A 19343-nucleotide genomic window follows, 5' to 3' on the forward strand; every position below is an offset into this window, starting at 1 on the left:
AAATGGTGGAACTGTAGACACTGACATGCCCAAGAGAATTTGGAGCAAAGAAGACTTGTATCAGTATCAGCTCTACCTGGTCTTAGAGTCAAGGTCTTAGAATGTTAGAGTGGGAAGAGAAGGTTGAGATTATCTAGTCCCTCACCTTCTTGCTGCAAATGAAGAAACTGAAGCCCAAAGAGACACTCACTTGGTCATGGGCTGGGTCAGCATTAAAAACTCAGTCTTCCGTTTCCTACTCCAGCGTTCTCTCTATTATAATAATTGTTTACCTTTCTTGAGCACATACTACATACAAAGCATCATCATGAGCTCTTTACAAGTATGTATTAACTTATTTAATCTTGACAATCCTGTGAGGAAGGTGCTATAATTATTCCCATTTTACTGAAGAGGCAACTGAGGTGCAGAGAGGTTAAGTGAATCTCCCAAGGACACAAGCTAGGAGGTGACAGGGCTTCTGCTCTTACCCCCTACACTTGACTAACACAGCCCCCTCACTGTGTTTCAGGGACTCCTTTGAAGCCCTGTTGTGACATCGATTTTCCACCACTTTCCATTCTTTCTCGGGCATCTGTGTTTTCTCACGACAAAAAATGCATCCCACATTCCCTGCTCCACCCCTACATTAAAGGCTAGAAGACCTCATAGAAAACCCGTGTTCCAGGCAAGAGGTGCCACTGTTCCCTGACAGACCTGCCTGCCTGCACCCCTCTCATGTGGTTGGTTGTCACCAGGGCTGTTATTAAAGCCAGAAATAGGCTCCTGAGCGCTTTCGTCCTCCTCCAAACTTCTCGCCCAGGAAGTTCCCACATGTCTGTGGTATCACAGCACTCCCCCTCCTCCTCCTATGACGTCATCCACACACCCCAGCACCCTCCCCCCAAGCCAAGTTCCCACCTGCCCAGGCAGGAGACACAGACTATATCACATCCCAAGAAAATTTTTAATCATGAGATGCATGAGAAATAAAATCTTTCTCTGGTTGGGGTCTATATTTTCCCATCTGCCTCTGCCCCTCCCAAGGGGACAATCCATTCTGGCTACACATGTCAGCATAGCATCTCCCCAGGATGAGGTGAGGCCTACACATGCTACTCTTTCTCATCCCATTGCCACCTCCTCTTCATCATGGAACCAGCCAAGATCCTTCCACTCTGAAAACTCCCACACCCACATGGCATCTCCACTCAGCTGTGTGTTTATCTGGGTGTAAGACTTTGTGTTTGTGTGTGTGCAGCCAGGGTGGGGACCTGTGGGGGACATAGAGTTGGTCCATCTGTGGGAACTGGTTTAAAATAGACTAAGTTCTCAGGCCCAGGATGGACACTCACACCAGGTCCAGATAGGTCCACTGCCTTTATCCCCACCTCCAGAGCAGGGAGGGTCTGGGTGTGGTTTAGGCATCAAGAATGCGAAATGAATGGCCAAGAGTCCAGGGCTGTATTCTATTAAAACATGCATGTTGGCTTGATTATGTCTTTCAGAAGTGGAATCCAGAGCAGCAGATAGGACTTTTCCTTTTTACCATGCACACTTGCTGTATTCATCAAGTGTCACTTTGGTGCTCGGCACTGTGCTAGGTATGGAGCATATACATCAAGGAAAATGGGTCACAAAATTTAATCACATTACAACTCACAAGTGAGGGGAAATGAGCTCTGTTATGTGTAATTAATCTGGTCTTTTTTCCCAGAAAGAGTGGGGAAGGGTGGGAAAAAGTAACCAAAGGTCCAATCTGGTTTAGAGCTTGAGTTCATCCAATAGTGCAATAGTTCTTTTAGGAAAGTGCATGTCTCCTGAACAAAAGATGCTCAGTCTCTTGTACTGCTCCTTTTTCTCCCCTAAGATTGAAGAAGGAAGGAGAGGGCTTTATGCAACCCCATGGTGGAGGGAAGTTTCAGAGTTCTCCAGTTCCTTTGGTCTCCAGAGCCACGTCCCTTCCCTCATGGCTGATCTTTGTCCTACTGGTGTTGTAAGCCAAGCTTGCGCTTGAGTAATTTATGACCTAGTCTCTCTGGATTTGGCCAGAGCCCATGTTTCCCTACCTCCCCTGGTACACTGGCTGCACCTAAGTTCTGTTGGGACTAAGGACTCCCTGAGGTCAAATTGTATCTCCCAATGTTGGGTGTCTACCCACAGCCTTCTCTCATGTCTGTGGTGACCTGCTGTAGAAAACTCCTCAGAGGACCCTTGGTTACTTCTAAGTCTTGTCTTCGCCTTACAGGAACCAAGGGTGGTCAGGGAAAGCCCAACCTTCAGGCTTCCTTCTGCCCACTCGTGCTGTGGTCTGCTCTATCCTGCAAGGCTGCTTTTATGACTTTCTTATTCAACGTCATTAAATGCTTACAAGGGCAGGGATAGTGCTTATTTTTCTTTTTATCAGCAGAATCTATTTCAGCACTGGGCATACAGTTAGAGTTCAATACATGTTTACTGAATGAATGAAATATGTTCAGCAGGGCTGCACATTATTAGGGCCACATAGCCTCCTTTGGAGGAAATTAGCATCTCAGAGGGAGATGACAGATGTTTCCAGAAAAACTAAAAGAGGAGCTGACTATAAAAGTAGTTAAATTTTGTTGAAAAATTACTATGGGTCAGGTACTGTGTCAAGAGCATTGCAAACACATTTCCTCAATTAACTCCCCAGCAAATCTTTGAGGTAAGTGGTCAAGATCATTATCAGCATCATTTTATAGATAAGGAAACAGGCCTAGAGACATTAAGGAACTTTCCCAAAATCACACAGCTGGAAGTTGCAGACCTTGGACTTGAAACCCATGTTTGAAGCATGAGCTCTCTCCTTTCAGCCTAGAAGCTTCATGGGAGCCTCCACAGAGGTGGGCCTCCTAGGACTTCAGGAACTAGCAAAACTGTGAAAAACCCCAAGAGGAAAGAAATTCTGATTTAATGGAGCCCAAGAGTCAGCAGGAACCCAAGTCCCAATTTAAAAAGTAAAGAAGAGACAAATGTAAATCCAAGGAGGAACTTCTGTAAAAACCCAATGCCCTAAGGAAGGTCAAATAATTATTATGTTCTAGCAGCTTCTATCCTAGGAGATGGACCAAACCTACATGCCGCTGTCTCTTTTCAGTGCAGCAGCCTGGGAACTCAGGATAATGGATCCTCGAACATGCATAATGCAGGATGGAAAAGCATCTTTCTCCTCTGGGGCTGGCAATGTAATTTCATACTAAATTTACTGCGATTTATGTAATTCTTTTCATTCACACCAGAAGGAGTTTCTTTGCTGCTTCCCTTTTCAGAAACTTGGAGACCATATATCTTTGCAAAGTAGATTTTTAAAAATAAAACAGAGAAGAAAAACCAGAGAAGCTCTTAAGTTTCCGGCCTTCTGCCTGGACCAGCTTATTATGCTTCTTCCTTTCCAGAATTGATATGGTAAATGTTAATGCAGTAGCACTGGCTCTGAAAAGCCTAGGTCTTCCAAGAAAGCAACCTTCAAGGAGGAATTCTGCAGCTCCCTCTCCTCTGGGGAGTTGGAGGAGCCAGAGGTTGGGGAAAAGACAGAGACAGAATTGCCCCATCGGTGACTTTCAGGAGAATGTGAACAGGTGACACAGATCTTATCTCCATGAGTCCCTACTCTTTTTCCACTGTCTGTCTCCTGAGCCATCTCTGATTCCTTCAAAGGCCTTTGCTGGCAGTGTCCAAAGTGTCCAAGCTCCTCTGTCTCCTGGAAGAATCTACCTCTTTCTGCTCCTCAATGAAGGAAGGACAGAGCCAGGAGATGGAGCAGAGGAGGGGCAGGCCAAGCTCACCAGAGGGCATATGTCCTGGATACTGGGATCCTAGCCAGTCTGGACTTTGGTCCTTTCAAAATCCTCACCACCACATTTCTAATACTGGGAATATCGATCTTGAGCTGAACTTAGAATAAAATCCTCCCTCAAATTGCACAAAGCCCTGTAAGCAGCTTCCTCCAGCCCTTTTTCCAACCCCATCAGATGCCATCGCCTATCACACCTGGGCACAGTGATGTCGTTTCTGCTTCTTTAACACACCAGGCTCTTTCCTGCCTTCGTGGAAGCCATCCCCTTTACTTGGAAGTCTGTGCTGTACACATCAGCTGGCTCCTCAAGCTTTGCATGGGAACCTAATTGTCTTCTCGTCAGAGAGGTCTCCCCGACCACCCTTTCTACAGCAGATCTCCCCCACCTCCCATCCCCTCACATGTTAAATTTCCTTCATAGTATTTTGCACAAGTCATGATCTCCTTTATGTGCAATTTGTCTACTGTCTAAGTCCTCCACTGCAATGTTCTCCAAGGGTGGAGACCACATCTTTCTTGTCCCTGCTCAATCTCCAGTGCTTAACACAGGGCTCAGACTCAACAAACATTTATCAAATGGATAACTGAATTCCAGCTGTCTATGGTGCACACAGACTGCGAACTCTTGAGGGCAGGGGCTTCTTTCCTCTCTGCAGCCCCAGCACATGGTGCAGAGAAGACTCTGGCACTATTTATGAATAAATGAAATTGTCCCCCTCATTCTGTATTAGAGCCGTTCTACTCCTAACTCCTGTAGAGGAGTCCATCGGATCAGCCAGAGACCAGGAAGGCAGAGCAGGCCAGGCATGCTGCAGGCCAAATGCCAGTGTCCAATTATCAGGTGACATCATCTCCAGATGAGTTGGAAAGAAAATGATTATCGTAAACAGTCACAGCCCATTGACTATTTCTCTGGCATTTATAATCACTGTTAGACAGCTGCGCCTGGTCCCTTTCCTACGCCTGCTCTGGAGAGCTGAGGTTTGCTGTTGGGTTTTGGTAAGGGTGTTTTTCCTGGCTCATTGCTGGAAAAGGCTTTGGAGAGCTTCTAGTATCTAGCCCAACCTCTCATCCTTCTCAGTCCCTCCACCCCTCCAAGGTCAAGGAACGCACCATTTCAAGAGGCAGGGCCTCCTGTCCTGCACAGCTCTGGGCTTTGCGATTTCTTGCCCAGGTGGAAGCCAAAAAGTCCTTCCTGTGACTTCATCTGTTGGTCTAGACTCTTCCACCTGGGACCACATTCTAAGGATGGCCCCATAGACATATAAGATGATACTGGGTCTTTCTGTGGCCCCAGCGATTATTCTACCCCAGTGACACTTCCTGTTCCTTTGTCACTGCTGTTCATTTCTTCTTTCCTGTGGGCCCTAGGCCTCTCCTAGGGGGCCTCTGTTCACGCTGGCTGGCATGCTCTTGCCCCAAACCCAATCAGTAGGAAGTGGGAACCCAGTATCTCAAATTCCCTCTGTTGTGTTTAAGGTACCTTCCCTACCCCTAGGGTTGCAGAAGGAAGGAGGAGTTATTTTGCTTCCTTGATCAGGGGTGATCAAGAAACCAAAAATGATGAAGTTTCAGAATCCTACTATCTTTTTACACATCATGGTCCCGAATCTGTAACTGCCCTTCTTGCTAAGATGGTAACTGGGCACCTCATTGAGGAACGACTTTTACTATCTTGAGGGTGGGATTTGTAACAGTCCCCTTTCTTCTAACTCTTCCCTCTTAGGCTCCTCACTCTGGAAGATGTTGCTATTAGGTGTGCCTTAGTCTCAGGTGGGCAGTTTGCTTCTCCAAGTGGCTTTAAATTGGGGAGCAGCCAACCCTTGCCTTTATCTCTAAGGAATAGCACAGCTGTGGGGATTTCCTTATAGTCCCGACCCTCCTCTTAGGAGAGGTTAGCAGCCCTAGTCCCCAAATCATTCTCATGCGCCATGGTCTCAAGTCCCTTCTCCTGCCTGACAGTTTCCCTCTGGTCATTCTTTAGCCCATCAGTGTCAGGAATAATAATAATGGATTGTTGTTATGAGATTAAGCCAGTGATACAAGAATACCCAAATCCTGCCTTCAAACAATCTGTATCTCCATATGTTGGCTTGTTTGCTTGTTTCTTTCTTTTTTAAATAAAGTACTTTCTTTTTTTAAAAAAAATTGAGATATAATAGATTTCTGCATTATTTAGCTCAGGCTGTCATAATGAAAAATACCATAGATTGGGTGGCTTAAATAACAGACATTTATTTCTCACAGTTCTGGAGGCTGGGAAGTCCAAGATCAAGATGCCAGCCAATTCAGTTCCTGGTGAAGGCCCTCTTCCTAGCTTGCAGATGGCCACTTTTTTGCTACATCTTTACATGGTGGCAGGTGGTGGTGGGGGGTGGGGGTTGGAGAGAGAGAGGTCTTCTTATAAGATCTTTTCATATAAGGCACTAATCCCATCATGAGGACCCCACCCTCACGACCTCATCTGAATCTCATCACCCCAAAGGTTCTATCTCCAAATACCATCACATTTGGTGTGGGGGTGGTTAGGGCTTCAACATATGAATTTGAGGAGGACACAATTCCATCCATAGCATTTTCCAGAAGAAAATATATGCATAAATGAAGCAAAGAAAAGAGTTATTATCAGTTAGGAGCATATCCCCAAACCCCAGAGCAGAGCTCAACAAAGCTGGGCCCGTATAAGAGAAAATTCCTTTTGCTAAGCCTAGGTCTGAGTCAGCCTAGAGCCAGAATTGGTACAGCCCCAAAGTCTGCCTGGTTCTGTGCCTTCTCAGTGGCCACACTTGAGTCTCAGATCTTAGCCTCCAATGGGAGAAATGGCAGATCCAACCCCACCCACAGCACCAGGAGAAAAGGAGCAAAGAGCGAGAGAGACTGTTTGCTCTGATTTAAGAGTAGAATGGTCTGGATCTCCTGGCCCAGGTCTTCTCAGGCTGGTCAGTGGTCCTGGCCCTAAAACAGTTCCATGAGAAGAGGGGGAGGAAGAGAGTCAGAGGGAGAGATGCTGGGGGCAGGCCCTGGTCAAGAGTCAAAATCAAAAGGGGAGAGACCACACTCATATGCCTGGATATGTTAATTTTTTTGAAAGTTTCACCCTTTTAAAACATGACTCAATTAGGTACCCTTGAGTCTGACCAATCCTAATTGGGGGTGGGGGCATTTGGGGCAAGCACTCAGTGATTTAGTGCTCTCCCTGGAAGCCCAAACTCTGTACCCATTTAAAAGAGAGTCACCCAGAATGGCATACAGGCTTTATATTTGGTCATTTTTACTTCCCTTAACCTAAAGTTAAGGCACAGTAAACATGTATTTATGCAACTGGAGGTTGCTTGAGATCTTTTAGCAGCTGCATCTCACTGTTGGATTATTCCAAGTTTTTGTATGTTCCACCAAACCCCCAATAGTTTCCCCATGAACTGCTTTCAAGTCAACTCTTCCCCACCCTAAAATTGTATAGATGGTCATTCTCACCTACATTTGGGAGTTTACATTTATTTCTGCTAAAGGTTTTCATGTTGATTTTGGCCCATCATTGAAACCCATCAAACTTATTCTGAATTGTAATTTGCTGAACAGCATATGAACTATTTCTGCTTCTCCACTTCACTGGGATTTTCACTGCAGTGTCTCAAGAGTTGCTGTTCAAACTAAAAATGTCCTACTTAGCATTCATCCAACTGTCTCCCTCACTTCTTCCAAAACAGAGCTCAAAGCTAAAGGCTCTCAAGAAGGCTTCCAAGATTAAAAGGGGGCAGAAATGAAGCTCTTTCCTTTTCGGACAAGGGGAAACTCCACAGAGCTCCTGCTCTGAGTGGCCTGGGGCTACTCATGGATTTCAAAGGGGGAAGGTCCATTCTTAGAAATGAAGAGGACAGACTGTCAAACTGCATAATGTTGAACGTGCTGTTTCCGGGAAGAGAGAGGCCTGTGCCTTCAGGTGAGAGGTGTCCCTGTGACCCCAAAGACATACTGGTCCCCTGCCTCCATGCCAGCCTGCTTGAGCCAGTAACCTCTTCCAGAAAGAGAAAGAAATTATCCAAAAAACCATCTCTGTGAGCTCCCAACCCCCAGCCCACAATCAGAAGGAGCAGCTTAAACCAAAGAACAACTGGAATGTTCTGGTTTAAGAAAGGCAATATAGTTTGAAGGTCAGGTGCTCAGAGTTCTGGGTTCGAATACTGGCTCTGCCCCTCATGCATGGTTTAGCCCTGGGCAAATGCTTCTGCTTTATAACCTTCAAAGTTTCCTCATCTGTAAAATGAGATACTTTATGGTTTCTACCCCTGGAGGATAAAGTGAAATAATAACTATAAATCACGCCATTTAGGGCCTATCCCATGGGAGGCGCTCAATAAGTGATCACACTCATCACTGTTTAGGTCGCTCTTTTCTTGGCTCATCTTTGATTAGAAACATGTGGGAAGTCTCAGTTATTGGCACCGATTTCTCACTTGCAAGCATGCTGGCCACAGTGTATATTTAAAACAGAAGTTTTATTAAAAGCACAAAAGATCAATAAGCATTATGTTCTGAAACCAGAGAATCAGTGATGTTCACTGAACTGCCTCTCACTGTCTCTGAGCCAGTGCTTGTGAGTCTGCCTCTGTTTCAGTTTTCTATTGCTGCATAAAAAGCTGGACAACCTTAGTGGCTTAAACTGCAAGGATTTACTATTTCCCTATGATTCTGAAGGTTGGCCAGGCTCCGCTGGGAAGTTCTCCTCCACACGGTATTGGCAGGGGTCACCGGTGCAGCTGGCTTTGCTGGGAGCTGGGATGGGCTAGAACTTCCCTGGTAGCTCCACTCACACCTGATACTTCAACTGGGGTGGCTGGAACAGCATGGCCTGGCTGGACAATTCTTGCTCTCCATATGACCTCTCTTCATGTAGTAGTTTAGCGTGACTTTCATTACATGTAGGCTGGACCCCAGTAGGGTGAAAACAGAAGACTCTAGGCCTCTTAAGGCCTAGAATTGGAAGTCATGCAGCATCACTTCTGATACATTCTGTTGGTCAAAACAAGTCACAGGGTGAACCTAGATTAAGGGAAGAGGACATAGGCCCTACTTCTTGATGGGAAGAGCAGCACACAGGTCCAAAATGGGAAGGATTATTGGTGGACATTTTTGCAAACAATCTACCACACCCTCTTGCTCCAGTATCTATCCCAGCCTCTTTAAATGGAGCTGTAAGCAAGTGCTACCTGGCGGAACCCAGGTGCTAGCCAGGCCCTGGCTGCCTCCATTCTCCCAGTCTCACTGGCTCTTCCTTCTGTTCGTGTTCTTTTGTCCTCTCAGCACCATGTGCCTCTTCATCATGACTCTTCATGCTCACTTGGGCTGAGAGAATGGTGGTCATTCCTTCCAAGCGTATTATCCCAAATTGGTACTTTTACAACATATTTTTAAAGGAAATACGTTGACTCGACAGTTCTTAAGACCATGATGGAATGACATTAGAGACAGTAAGGAAAATATGGGCACATCAAGAAGGTCCTAAAAGGCACCTATTCTATGTATTTTTGACCTTCTCTCATGGAAGGATCTACAAAGCTCCAGTAAGAGGGTGCTAGGCTAAGGCCCCTCATCTCCTTCTTGAGACCCAGCCTCTGTTTCCTGTCCCTGGGCAGGCAGAATCTCAGACAAGAAGGAAAACAATGTGCCTCCTCACGGCCCCAGGACCAGTCAAGAGTCCAGGGCACCATCTCCAGCGTGTAGAGAAGCTGGAGCTTCGTGCCTCCATTTAAATGGACTTGCTTCCACTTCTCTACAGAAGTAAGCTATGCTTTTCTCCATAAGCCGCTTCCTATTTACTTCCTAATGAAAAGATGGCTCAATAATCCCCTGGTTCTGAGTGAGATGATGATGGTGATGATAATAATAATAGTAGGACTTCCCTGGTGGTCCAGGGTTTAAGACTGCACACTTCCACTGCAGGGGATGTGGGTTTGTTCCCTGGTGGGGGGACTAAGAGCCTACATGTGGCGTGGCACGGCCAAAAAAGAAAAGAAAAAGAAACTCACGGAAATAATAATAAAATAACTATTATTAGTTACTATCAATAAGATATCATTTTAATAAAGATAAGTATAATAATAGTAATTCTTATGATGATAACAAACCAGTAATAAAACAATAGCATTTACTGAGTACTTTTTATGCGTCAGGCTTTGTGTCAAGTGCTTTCTATGCAATGTCGTTTAAAACTCACACATTCTTAGGAATTTGCCAAAGTGACACAGCTCACGGCCAGGCAGCAGCCAAGCTTGGCTTTAAACCCAGATCAGAATAACCTTAAAGGCAGTATCTTCTCCACCAGACTCAGCTGGGGGATTCATTTCATCCAGAAGTCCCCTCACCAGTGCCAAATGCCACTCCCATGCCAGATAAAACTGAGCCCTCAGCGGCTGCTAGAGTCACACACCCAGGAGTCTGTCTAGTCCCAAAGACAGCATGGTGCGAGGGTCTGGACCCAGGTTCTAATTAAACAGAGCACAGCTTCCCTGGGAGAATGTTTGGAGAGAGGAACACAGAGAAAGGAGAGAGGGACAACTGACAGCAAGCAGGCAGAATATTCTGGAGACAGGGTGTCTAAGTCAGGGTTCTTCAGAGAGACAGAACCAGTGGGACATTTATAAAAGGAGTTTTATTATGAGGAATTGGCTCCTGTGATTATGGAGGCCGAGAAGTCTCATGATTTGCAGGCTGCAAGCTGGAGTTCCAGGAAAGTATAATTCAGTCTGAGCCCAAAGGCCTGAAAACCAGGGCAGCTGATAGAGTAAACCCCAGTCCAAGGGCTGGAAACGATGGCATAAGTTGTCCCAGCTCAATAGGGAGATGGGAAAAGGGGCAAATTCTTCCTTCTTCTGTCTTTTGTTCTATCAGAATGAGATGATGCCCATCCGTACTAGGGAGGGCAATCTGCCTGAGTCCACTGATTCAGATGCTAATCTCGTCCAGAAACATCCTCGCAGACACACCCAGTAATAATGTTTAATCTGGGAACACTGTGGCCTGTCAAGTTGACACATGAAATTAACCACCACACATGGGGACTCTGGGCAAACTTTGCAGGCACAGATGCCCCTTAGGGATCCCTCTGGCTCCCCCTGCAATGGAAGGAGGAGTCATTATGTTCCCAGTGTCTACACAAGGGCTTCAGGCACCTCCTTCTTCAGCTTTCCTGGAGCTCCCAGTTGCTCTGCCCTCAGGAAACTCCCTTGGCTGGAGCGCTGGGTCTGGGCTGTACGGAGGCCACCATGTTCATGAGTCTCATCTACCACCAGATCTTCCCAAACCATGAACACCTTCTCTGCAACTCTGACTCTGGTTTCTCAGGCAGCGGCTCTCAAAATAAAGTTTTGTGTTTAGCCCATCACCGGCCCAGTCACTCTGAAATAAAGCAGACCCAGCTAGTTTTACATCTCATTTACATAACAACCTACACTTTTGCCTGAGTGGACCCTGACACAAAATTTTTATGTTATATTCCTTTTGTTCTTTGGGACACCACTCAGTCTAAACAGCAAAAACAAATGGATTATTGTCTACCCAGAAGGCAATCTCCCTGGGGTCCCTTGGGTCTGTGTCACCAATCCCATCTCTTTTTTGTTTCCTTTCTAGGTATTGTTGAATGTAACACACACATAGGAAGTGACTTAAAACAAAAATGTACAGCTTAATTATCACAAAGCAAAAATCCACAAAACCATCACCCAAATAAAAATGGAACAATGTCCCAGAAGCCACCTCGGTTCTCCTCCAGATCACCTCCCTCTTGTCCCCCCAGAGATGACCACTAGCCAGATTTTTGTGGTAATCATTCACTTGCATTTAAAAATTTTTATCACCCAATCAGGCAGCTCTTAGTACTATATAGTTTTTAGAGTCAAAAAATGAAGTCATACTGTATACATTTTGTGTCAGGCTTGTTTTGATCAACATTATGTTTCGGAGATTTGTACATATTGTGGCTGGAGTTCATTTATTTTCATTGCTGTATCAATTTCCCTTGTATGAAAATACCACCAATAGTTGTTTCTAGTTTGGGGCTACTGCAAACAAAACTGTTATAACCGTTATTGACCACATCTCTTGATGTCCTTGTGGAATTGCTGGGTCATAGAGTATATGTATGCTTAGTTTTAGTAGATATGCCAAACTGTTCTACCTAGGGATTATAACAATTTTCATTCCCACCAGTACTGTACGAGGATTCCCTTGCTCTACTTCTTTGCCAATACTTATGGTGGTTACTTCTTTTAATTTTAGACATTCTGGGTGCTGTTCTGTATGACTATACTCTGATTTGCTCATTTTTCCATTTCACTGATTACTAATGAAGTTGACTCCCTCTTCATATATTTGCTGGGCAATTGAATATTCTTTTTGTGACGTTCTTATTGGTGATTCTTTCCCATTTTTTCAAGTTGTCCGTCTTCTCCTTACTGATTTGTAAGACGTCTTCTTATACTGTGGATATGAGGCCTTTGCCAGTTATGTGTGTTGTGAAATCTTTTCCGCCATGTGCTTGCTTTTTCACTTTCTTACTTGTATCTTTTGATGAACAGAAGTTCGTAATTTAATGTTGTCCAATTCATCAGTCTTTTCCTTTATTCTTAGTGCCTTTTTCGTGTCTTGTTCTAGTAAGATGTCTTTTCCTACCACAAGGTTATGAAAATATTCTATATTTTCTTCAAGAGCCTTGTAGTTTCTTGTTTCAGATGTAAGATTTATGTCTTTTATATCATCTTAATAATGATTTATTGATGTACAATGTGAAGTAGGGGTCAAGTTTAAATGTTTTCCCAAATCCAGTTGATATGGGAAATTATTTCTTGAAAAAACATCTTTTTCCCCTCTGCCATGACACCTTTGTCAAAGGTGAAGTACCTAATTGTGGGTCTGGTTTTGGACTAGAGAGCTCTTCTATTCCATTGGTCTATTTCTTTGTTCCTGTATCAATTCCTCACTGTTATTAACTAGTGTGGTTTTATGAGTCTTGCTTTATGGCAGAGCAATTCTTCCCACCTTGTTTTTTTTTCTACAACTGTCTTAATCTTTCCTATTTCCTATAAATTTTAAAATCAGCTTGTCAAGATCCACAAAAAAAAAAACTTGTAATTTTGATTGGGTTTCCCCTGATTCTTCACATAAATTTGTAAAGAACTGATATCTTTATAATGTGGAGTCTTCTACTTCATGACTCCCTCATTTATTTGTTTATTTATTTAAGGTCTCCTTTTATTTCATCCTATAATATTTCAGAGGTTTCTGCATAAATATCTTGCACAACTTTTGTTAGATTTATTCCTAGATAGATAATTCTTTTAAAGATATTGTAAATGGGAATCTTTAAATTTCTTAAAAATTTTCTGACTTCCTCCTTTTGCTAGATAGAAATCAATTGATTTTTGTATATTGACCTTGTATCTATAAACTTGCTAAGAAATTTGTAGGTTCTTTAATGATTTTCTAGATACACAAAAAAGTCTTATTTCTTCCTTTCTAATTTCTATGTTTTTTTTTTCTAGCCTCACTGTTCTAGCTAGGACCTTCAGTCCATATTGGCAAGGGATGCTGTTACCTGGCTAATTGTGTTGTTCAAATATTTCATTCTCTATTTCAAAGGGAAAGCTTTCAACATTTCATCATTAAGTTTGATGTTTGTTATAGGCTTGTCATAGATTTACTTTATCAGGCTAATGAGTTCTCTTCTATTCCCACTTTGCTAAGTGATTCTTGTTTATTTTGATGAAGAATGGATGCTGAATTTTATTGCTTTTTCTTTATCTATTAAAATAATCCTACAGATATTCTCTTTGTTCTGTCATTGTGAACTAGGTTGATTGAAGTTTCAATGTTAAACTAATCTTGCTTTCCCAGAATAAATTCAGTTTGATCTGATGCATTATTCTTTTATACATTGCTGATTCCATTTGCTAATCTTTTGTTTAGGATTTTTGCTTCTGTGTTCTGAGTGCAATTGTCCTATAGTTTTCCTTTTCATCATGTTCTTGTCAAGTTTTGTATTAAGATTATGTTGGCATCATAAAATAAGTTGGCAACCATTGCCTTTTCTTTATTCTCTGGAAGAATTAAATAGGATTGGCTTTTTTTTTTTTCATTCTTAAACATTTAGCAGAATTCACTAGTGAAGCTACTTGGGTCTAGGAACATTTTCTTTGGAGGAGATTTTCAATTGATTAATTTCTTAAATAATTATGTAATTATATTTTCAACTTTTTTCTGTGTCAATTTTGATAAGTTGAGTTTCTCCTAGGACTTTGTCCATTTAATCAAATTTTCAAACACTGGCATAAAGCTACTCAGAATATCCTCTTACCGTCGCTTTAATGTTTGTATAAAATGTAAGGATGTCTTCCTCATTCCTGACATTTGTACCTGCTCTTTCTTTTTTTCTTAATCAGCTTTGTCAAGGATTTATCAAATTTATAACTCTTTTCCAAGAACCAGCTTTTGGCTCTGATTTTCCCTCTCCATTTTAGTTTGTTTTTATTTCATTAATTTCTGCCCTTATCTTGTGTTGTCATTTTCTTCCTCTTACTTTCTTAGGTTTTAATTTGCTGAGGTTTGTTTCTAACCTGTTGGAATGATTAATTACATCACTGATTTTAAAAAATTCTTTCTTACTTCTAACAAATGCATTTAAAGTATAAATTTCCCTTTAAGCATTTCTTTCGCTGCATTCTATTTTAGTATGTCATATTCTTATCTTGCAATTAATATTTTCTAATTTGGTTGATTAATTTTTGAACTATGAATTATTTGAAAGTATATTTTAAAGGTACATACTGAAAGTTTTGTTATCTTTTAACAATTGATTTCTAGCTTAATTCCTCTGTTGTCAAAGTATGTATTCACAATTTCAATTTTTAAAGTTTATTGAGACTTGTTTTGTGGCCCAACATATGATCAGTTTTGCAAATGTTTCACAAACACTGGAAAACTATTTGTATTCTTCAGCTTGGGGTACAGTATTCTATTTGTCCATTAGGTTAAATCTACACTTTATGTGTTAAAATGTCTCATATTCTTACTGATTTTCTGGGCTGCTTTTCGATCAATTACTTAAAGAAGTGAGTTAAAATCTTCGACTATGTGATTTATCTATTTTTCCTCTTAATTGTTGCTTTAAATATTTTGAGGCCAGTTATATATTTATAAATATATAAATTCTATATATTTAGAATTTCTATTTTCTACCTGATGAATTGAAACCCTGATCATTATGAAGTGGTTTCTTTTTCCCTAGCAATTTTGTTAGTCTTAAAGTTCACATTGACTGATAATAATAATACAGCTCCACTAGCTTCTCTTTGGTTAAAATTTGCATAGGTTATTTTTTCTCATCCTTTACTTTCAACCTTTCTGTAACTTATGTTTTAAATGTGTTTTTTATGAACAACAAATCGCTGGAATTTTAAAAATCCTGTCTGACAAATCTTTGTCTCTTAATTGGAGCATCTGGCATATTTACATGTAATATAGTGGTTGCTGGATTTGGGTTTAAATCTACTATCTTACCATATGCTTTCTATTTCCCTGCCTGATCTTCCTTTTGAGTTTCTTATTTTCTTGCCTGTTTTTGAATAGGTTTTTGAAGGTACAATTAAAAAAAAATACACTGTAATCTAAAGTTTACAATTCCATGAAATTTTTACAACAGTTTACACCCATGTGATCTCCACCTAATCAATATAGAGAACATTTCCATCACCCCAGACAGTTCCCTCATGTCTCTTACCAGCAGTCTCCTCACTCCCACCCCATATTATCTGCAACTTAAAAAATTTTTTTTATCAACATAATTTTGCTTGTTCTTGAACTTCACTTGAATAGTACTCTTGTGTCTAGTTACTTTCACTTGACATAATGTTTTTGAGATTTATTCATGTTTAACGTGTATTGGTAGTTTGTTTTTATTGCTGAACAATATCCCACTGTATGACTATAACACAATTTTTTTATCCATTCTCATATTGATGGGCATTTGGGTTGCTCCCAGTTTGGAGCTATTATGAGTAAAACTGCTATTAACTTTCCTCTACAAGTGTTTTTGTTAGCACATATTTTTGTATCTATTGGATAAATGCTTGAAAGTGGAATTTCTAGGTCATAGGACAGGTGTATATTTAACTTTGAATCATTTTATACCTATTTTATATTCCCACTAGCAATACATGTGTCTTCACATCCTTGTCAATATTTTACATTGTCAATCTTTTTAATTTTTGCCATCCTAGTAGGTGTGCAATGGTATCTCACTGGGGTTTTAATTTGCATATCCCTGGCTACTAATGATGTTGAACACTTCCCCTCATATGATTACTAGAGATATATATGTATGTGTGTGTGTGTGTGTGTGTGTGTGTGTGTATATATGTTTTCTTTCAATCAGTGGCTTGCTTTTACATTTTCTTAATGGAGAAAGTAAAGTTTATCAAATTTTTCCTTTATGGTATTACTTTTAAGTCTTGTCTAAGAAATCTACCTATAACAAGATCACAAAAATGTTGCCCTGTGTTTTCCTTTAGAAGCTTTATAGTTTTACCTTTTATATTTAAGTCTATGATCCATCTCAAATTAAATTTATGTAATATATAATATATTTATAATACTGAAATATTTATATTTATATATAAATATAAAATATAAATATATTTCTATAAGAATAACCAGTAGTTCCAGTATCATTTGTTGAAAAGACTGTGCTTGTCTTGAACCTTTGTCAAAGATCAATTAAATGTAAATATATGGGTCTATTTCTGGACTCTGTATTCTTTTTTTTTTTAAGATTTATTTATTTATTTATAGATTGATTGATTGATTGCTATGTTGGGTCTTCATTTCTGTGCTAGGGCTTTCTCTAGTTGCGGCAAGCGGGGGCACTCTTCATCGCGGTGCACGAGCCTCTCACTATCGTGGCCTCTCTTGTTGCGGAGCACAGGCTCCAGACGCGCAGGCTCAGTAGTTGTGGCTCACGGGCCTAGTTGCTCCGCGGCATGTGGGATCTTCCCAGACCAGGGCTTGAACACGTGTCCCCTGCATTAGCAGGCAGATTCTCAACCACTGCGCCACCAGGGAAGCCCTGGACTCTGTATTCTGTTCTGTTGATTTCTTTGTATATTCCAACACCAATACCAGACTGTCTTGCTTACTGTAACTTTGTCTTGAGAACAGTGTACAGTGTAGATTACTGTAGCTTAAATCTTGGAAACAGGTAAGTCTTCTCCTATTAAAAGGTAAAGTATATTCCTTCATCTCTTGAATCCGTGTGAACCTGTGAGTGCTTTGACTAATATCATACAACAGAAGTGTTTCTATGTGATGTCTAAGTCAGAAGCATTGCAGCTTCTTCTTTGGTCTCTTGGAATGCTCACTCTGGAATAAACCAGGCAATGTGTAAGCAATCTGACTATCCTGGATACCACCATGCTGTGAGGAAGCCCAAGCTAGCCATGCAAAGAGGTTACGTACAGAAAGTGGTGCCTGACAAGCCGCAGCTATTCCAGCTGTACCGACCCAGACCCCACACAGGAGACTGAAGTATCTTTCGACAACTTTAACCCTAGTCATATCTGACTGAAATTTCAAGAAAAATCCTGAGCAAGAACAGCCCAGCTGAGCCCATGTAACCGACAGAGCTGTGCAAGATACTATATTGTTATCTGGAAGCAAGTAGATTTTGGTGTAGTTTGTAATATAGAAATAGATAACTAGAACAGTAGAGTATTAGAAAAGAGTATAGGATTTCAGGATTGGAAAGACCTGGACTCAAATTTTGCTTGTGGCTTTGTGCAAAGACCAATCAAGTTACCAGGCTGAGGGCTAAGGAATTTATATACAATATTTTATTGTTCAAAAAATTTTAAAGCACCTACTGAAGACAGGGAGTATGCTTAGAAGATACAAATGTGAATACAAAGCAGCTACTCCTCCAAAGGAATTTGCAGAGCAGTGGGGGAAGATAGACATGTTCAATACAAAGATAGCTGATGAAATCACTTTCTGTCAGTAGCAACTGCTATACAGCAAATTCTAAGAAAAATAACTTTGCTAATCTGGATTCACACTCAACTGATACGTCCAAAACATCAGATAGTGAGTATGTCACAACCCACCTGGCTTCCCTTTCGTACTGGCTACGAGGAAGGTCAGAATTGAAGGTGAGATTGCTTCCAGTTTCTCCTCTCTCCTTTTGCAACATGATTTCCAACTTTCTCCCTCTAATTTAACAGTTGTAATGTCTTAAATTCTTTTGAGGAGTAAAAGGTGGGATGAAATTATGAATTAAAGGTATATCAGAAAGCTAATTGATCAATTCAAATTGAAAGCATAGCTCAGGATGAATCTGAGTTGTTGTGTTTCTTGTTTGTGTAGTTGAGACAGTCCCTGCTGTGAATATGTCTTTCCTACGACCACTACGATTACAACAGCTATGGATACTATTACTACTAATGACAACCAAAGCTGGAGTTCACAGAGCATAGTGTACCAGGCACAGTGCTAAGCGCTTAAATGAATCATTCCATTTCATTTTTACAATAATCCTGTGATGTAGGTGTTATTATTGTCCCAGTTTTACGGATGAGGAAACTTGGAGAAGTTGTGTCACTTGCCCAGGTAATGCTGATAGCCATGTCAGGGGCAGTTCCCTTCCAGAGCCCATGAACTTCTGCATTAGGCTTTTGGAGCATATGGGTCCATGGTAAAGGTGGATGAATGGACTTTAATGATGACCCAATCTGGCCTAACCTTCTTCTTTATTCAGAGGCTTTCCCTGGTAAGGCCCAGGTATCCTTAGAGTCCTTCAGGGGTTGGGCTAACCGAGTTGTCCCCACCAAGGTCACCGCTCCCCATACATGGAATTCCATCTTCACAAATATTTGTCTTCCTGGATCCTGAATCCTAAATCTGTTCACAAAATATTGATAGATTGTGTTTGCATTCATAGTGACCAGAGGAAACTAGAGAATGGACAAAAGAGAGAAGTTAAATTCTGGTAATTATTTCAAAATATTTGATAAGTTAGCAGTGATGTTGAAAGCACAAATCCCTGGCATCATTAAAACCCTCTTCCTTAAAACCTCAAAGGGATATATCTCTAATAGAGAAAATAAAGGCAGTGTAGTGGGAAAGAGAACAAGCTACATATATTCTGATACATACATCAATCAGAAGCAGGAAGGGAACTGACATATATGAAGTGCCAATATGTGCCAGACTTGTTACATGCATTGCCTCATGTGATCCTCCTTCATCCACCCATGTGGAGCAGGTGTTAGGGGAAGTGAATCAGACCAGAGACCCTGGAATCCAAAGGCTTCCACTGCTCAGTGAGGAACCTTGGCAGGTGTGTATCCTCTGTAGGCCTAGGTTTCCTCATTTATAAAATAACAAAAGAACCTAACACATAGTGTTGCTGTGAGGATTAAACAAGATGTACAGCACTGTGTAGGGATACAATGACTGGTAAGTACTATGATTATTCTATCCATTGCTGAATCTCAGGAGGGAGAAC

At 41.4% G+C, this 19343-nt stretch overlaps 1 protein-coding gene and 1 long non-coding RNA gene across 13 annotated transcripts in view; both read left to right on the forward strand.

The window, feature by feature from the left end:
• Positions 1-19343, forward strand: part of LOC309636388 — a 472824-nt gene that overhangs the window by 313707 nt on the left and 139774 nt on the right. The gene's annotated exons all lie outside the window — the stretch shown is intronic.
• LOC309636366 (uncharacterized protein) overlaps positions 1-19343 on the forward strand; it is a 91729-nt gene that overhangs the window by 68511 nt on the left and 3875 nt on the right. For 7 of the 12 annotated variants that reach the window (XR_014249976.1, XR_014249977.1, XR_014249978.1 and 4 more), the window contains one exon: positions 1488-6138. The exons of 3 other annotated variants lie outside the window; for them this stretch is intronic. The gene's annotated coding sequence lies outside the window, so the exon portion shown is untranslated. Of the gene's footprint in view, positions 1-1487; positions 6139-19100; positions 19176-19343 lie in introns of those variants that run through there. 2 more of the 12 variants (XR_014249983.1, XR_014249985.1) reach the window with 2 other exon arrangements.

This window comes from Balaenoptera physalus (genome assembly GCF_965194825.1).
Source record: "Balaenoptera physalus genome assembly, chromosome: 10".
NCBI classification, from domain to species: Eukaryota; Metazoa; Chordata; class Mammalia; order Artiodactyla; family Balaenopteridae; genus Balaenoptera; species Balaenoptera physalus.